Consider the following 4,792-nt stretch of genomic DNA (forward strand, 5'->3'; position numbering starts at 1 on the left):
GGAACAATCGCTTCATCGATCAGTCTTCTGCCAGGCAGCCTGGATATTCTACTTCCCTTATACCAATATTCCAAGTGCAGCGTTCTTGCATGAAAATCCAGCAGGAAAATCGGCCTCAGTAGATAATCCATTCTGAAGACTTTTTTCTACACTTTCCTCAGTTTTACACTTACATGGATAAAAACAGAAAGCTTGAAACAATAACAATTGCCAGACAATTTCAGCTTCCTTGAATCGCCCTGTACCCTGATCACGTGACAACAACCAACCAATCACATAGAGCGGCGCGAGAACGCTCCCATTGAATGTGTCCAATCAGGTCCTGAGGATTGAACTGCTCCGTCACAATAAGCTCCAGTACATTGGAGGACTCGGTTGTGAGCGGATGACTTGTTCCTGTCACTGGCGCCGCGGCCGAGAAGCAAGCAGCCCCTGCAATCTCTTGTTTTCAGCCAAAAGCTAGAGGTATGAATTTCTAATCACAAAATCTTTGACGCGAGCTGAGTTGGTTGCTGTATTTGAATGCGGTTTAGTGACTCGCACGAGCCTTGTGCTTTTCTTTTTGCGTACGGTTTGCAGTGTGTGATCACTTAATGTTTTGAGACTGAAAATAAATGCAATGTCTGATTCAAATTGCTGCTTCATAAGGCGTTCGGCCAAAATGAGGCAATTCGAGATTAAGAACGGGATTCAAATCGCCTTTTCACTCGTGTGCTACATTTGTCCCTTTAAACGGCCGCGTACATGTCAAGGAATGTGGTTGGCGCATAATTCTGCGGTTGCATTGTATTTCCCGCTGGGTGTCCATCCAGTTAAACATTGTTTTCTGTGGGGAAATGAAATCAGCAGACTGTACAAAGAAAGAACATATAAATTCTTTCAGGGCTTGACTGGGCGGATGCTGAGAGGTTGTGGAGTCCTGAACTAGGGGTCAAAGTTTCAGAATCAGGGGCCGGCCAATTAGGATTTAGATGAGGAGAAATTGCTTCATTCTAAGGATTGTGCATCTTTGGAATTTTTTACCGCAGAGGGCTGTGGCTGTTCAGTCATTGAGTACATTCCTAAACCGAGAAAAATTTGTACATTATGGAAATTAAGGTATATGGGGCTAGGTCGGTAATTTTCAGTTGAGGTAGAGGATTAGCCATGATGTTATTGAATGGCGGAGCAGGATCGAGTGCCGCATGGCCAATTCCTGCTCCTATTTCTTATGATCTAATGTACCGATCTTGGCCGGCGGGGTTGAGAATTGTGGCTCGTCTGGCTTAGTGCATTAAATAAGCATCGCAGTAGGAAGCAGCATCAACTGGAAGATGGCTGTGCGGACGACGTCCATTTTCTACAATGGGTTGCAAACTAAATATTTTCGATGGTTAAAATTGCTTTCACGGTTTCAAAAGCATTAAATAACGTAGTATTCTCCTGTGGCCTAGCACTCTCGTGATGCCGTGATTTAATAATGGGTGAAGTGCTTGTTATACTTTCTGCTTCAATCGTTGTTTGATTGTAGCTTTTGAATCTTGGCACAGGAACCGAAAGTCAGCAGTTCAAGTTAAGTGAAAACGGTTCATTTGGGACGACGTCCTCGTGCTATAGTCGGCAGGAGTGCGAACCTGTGCAGGTAAACCCCAATGGATTTCCATTCCATCGCCTTAACCACTCGGCCACGACTACCCCGACGGGGCTTCGGAAACATGCAGCTTCTCATTTGCTGCAAAATCGGTGCCTCGGCTGTGAACGCTCTGGCACATAATCACTTGGGTTCCTGTGGAATAATTCCAATTGCAAAACGTTTTTTGTCTGTCTATGTGGCGCAATGGGCCAGCGCGTTCGGTTATTACCTCAAAGGTTGGTGGCTCGAGCCCACCCAGGGACGGAAGCAGCTTTTAATTTTTTCAAACTTATCTATTGTGTAAAAATGGAGTCTTTGATACCGTGCAATGAACAGTGGTGAGCAAACTGCTGCTGCCTTCCTGCATCCAATGGGAACAATCGCTTCATTGATCAGTCTTCTGCCAGGCAGCCTGGATATTCTACTTCACTTATACCAATATTCCAAGTGCAACGTTCTTGCCATGAAAATCCAGCAGGATAATCGGCCATAGTAGATCATCCACTCTGAAAACACGTTTCTACACTTTCCTCAGTTTTACACTTACATGGATATTTAACGGAAAGCTTGAAACAATAACAATTGCCAGATAACTTCAGATTCCTTGCATCGCCCCGCACCCTGATCACGTGACAGCAACCAATAAATCACATAGAGCGGCGCGAGAAGGCCCCCATTTTAATGTGTCCCATCAGGGCCTGAGGATTGAGCTGCTCTGTTAGAAGCAGCTCCAGTACGTTGGAGGACTCGGTTGTGAGCGATTTGTTCCTGTCGCTGGCGCAGCGGCCGAGAAGCGAGCAGGCCCTGCAATCTCTTGTTTTCAGCTAAATGTGAGAGGTATGAATTTCTAATCAAGAAATCTTTGACGCGAACTTATTTGGTTGCTGTGTTTGAATGCGCTTTAGTGAATCGCACGGGCCCTGTGCCTTTCTTTTTGCGTGCGGATAGCAGTGTGTGATCGCTTAACATTTTCAGAATGAAATGAAGTGCAATGTCTGATTCAAATTGTTGCTTCATATGGCGTTCGGTGAAAATGAGGCAATTCGACACTACGAACGGGATTCAAATCGCCTTTTCTCTCGTGTGCTGCTTTTGTCCCTTTATACGGCCGCGTGCGTGTCAGAGAATGTGGTTGGAGAATAAATCTGCGGCTGCATTGTATTTCCTGCTGCTTGTCCATCCAGGTAAACATTGTTTTCTGTGGTGAAATGAAATCAGCAGGAAGAGCATATAAATTCTTTCAGGGCTTGACTGGGCGAATGCTGAGAGTTTGTTTAACTTGGCTGTCTAGTCCCGAACTAGGGATCAACGATACAGAATAAGGGGCCGGCCGTTTAGCATTGCGATGAGGAGAAATTGCTTCAGTCTAATGGTTGTGCATCTTTGGAATTTTCTACCGCAGAGGGCTGTGGCTTTTCAGTCGTTGAGTACATTCCTAACAGAGATGGATTTGTACATTACTGAAATCAAGGTATATGGGGCTAGGTGAGTAACTTTCAGTTGAGGTAGCGGATCAGCCATGACCTTATTGAATGGCGGCGCATGATCGAGGGCCGCATGACCAAATCCTGCTCCTATTTCTTATAATCTAAGGTACCGATCTTGGCCGGCGGTGTTGAGAACTGTGGCTCGTCTGGCTTAGTTCATTAAATAAGCATCGAAGTAGGAAGCAGCATCAACTGGAAAATGGCTGCGCGGACGACGTGCAATTTCTTCAATGGGTTGTAAAATAAGTATTTTCGACGGTCAAGAGCATTAAACAACGTATTTTCTCCTGTGGCCTAGGCCTCTCGTGATGCCCTGATGTAATAATGGTGTGAAGTGGTTGTATTACTTTCTGCTTGAATCGTTGTTTGATTGTAGCTTTGAATCTCGGCACAGCCTTTACCTGCCTTTACCTGCCTTTACCTGCGGTCTGTCCAACTCTCTAATCGTGTTTTACACAACCTGCTCAGCATCACAAATGATCCAGTATGTAGGCACTCGCAGCTCCAGTGCCGCAATGCGGTCTGTCATTAGTTGCAACTGGATACACTTCCCGCACACATGGTCAGCAAGGACACAGGAAGTGTCCCTGATTTCCCACAAAGTGCAGGAGGAGCATGCCACGGTGCCGAGCCGTCCTGCCATGATGTACCCTTTAATTAATTCAAATTAAATTAAATCAAATCAATCCCACCAATTACACTACAATTAAATGATATACTTAAGGGCCCTGGTTTACCAGCAGTCCCCACTACACCACAGACACCCTATAAACTATAAAACACAAATTTAAGTTTGGATAAAAGGAGAAAGAGGGAAATACTCACCAACCATTCATTTACCTGCTTTCTGGTGAAGTCACACTTCCATTTCTTTTTACGTCTATCTCTCCCTTGTTCTGAGCTCGGAGATTGGGAAGCCTACCTGCGCCTCTCCCCTCTTTAAATCATCGCCGCCACCTCGCTCCACTCAGGTCCACCACTGTGGGGCCTACCTGCGCCTCTCACACCCTTTAATTCGCCGCCGCTGTCTTGCTCCATTCAGGTCCGCCGCCGCCGCCGCTGTGGGACCTACCTGCGCCCCTCTGCTCTGTAAATCGCCGCCACTGCCTTGCTCCACTCAGGACCGACACCGCCGCCGCTGAGAGGCCTACCTCCGCCTCTCCCGTTCTTTAAGTCGCGGCCACTGCCTCGCTCCACTCTGGTCCGCCGCCGCCGCCGCTGTGGGGCGTATCTGCGCCTCTCCCACTCTTTAAATTGCCGCCGCTGCCTCGCTTCACTCAGATGCGCCGCCGCTGCTGGGGAGAATCAGTGGCAGAGAGTCATTGAGAGCGGAGAGAACGAGCCTGAGGGAAGAAAGTAACAACAGTAGAAAGACAACCATTTCCATAGGGAAATAATTGAGAATTGTGCCAATTGTGGTAATAATATTCTGAGCATAGATAGCACATTGTTGTCTTCCTTCTAACGCTCTCTCAACTGACCTATTCCTGCCGCGTTGAGCCTGAAAGTTACCACAGTTATAAGAGGAGAGATTGAAAGGGAATATGTGCCCTCCTAATCACCCATTCCTCAGACTAATGGAATGAAAAATTCATTTGACCCACATCCTGAACACAAACCCCTGCTCGCCCACTGTTTATAGAGGACGGATCTTCTCTTATACTTGTCTTAATGTATTTTCACTGTCTGGAAA

General features: G+C 46.6%; 1 non-coding gene across 1 annotated transcript; it reads right to left on the reverse strand.

Moving 5' to 3' along the window:
- Positions 1 to 1,591: 1,591 nt before the first annotated feature.
- On the reverse strand, positions 1,592 to 1,674 carry trnas-gga (transfer RNA serine (anticodon GGA)). Its single transcript has one exon. It is a non-coding gene; the product is annotated as a tRNA-Ser (tRNA).
- Positions 1,675 to 4,792: the final 3,118 nt, after the last annotated feature.

This window comes from Somniosus microcephalus, unplaced genomic scaffold (genome assembly GCF_052327205.1).
Source record: "Somniosus microcephalus isolate GS21.2 unplaced genomic scaffold, FLI_Smic_1.0 unresolved_chr5, whole genome shotgun sequence".
Taxonomy (NCBI): Eukaryota; Metazoa; Chordata; class Chondrichthyes; order Squaliformes; family Somniosidae; genus Somniosus; species Somniosus microcephalus.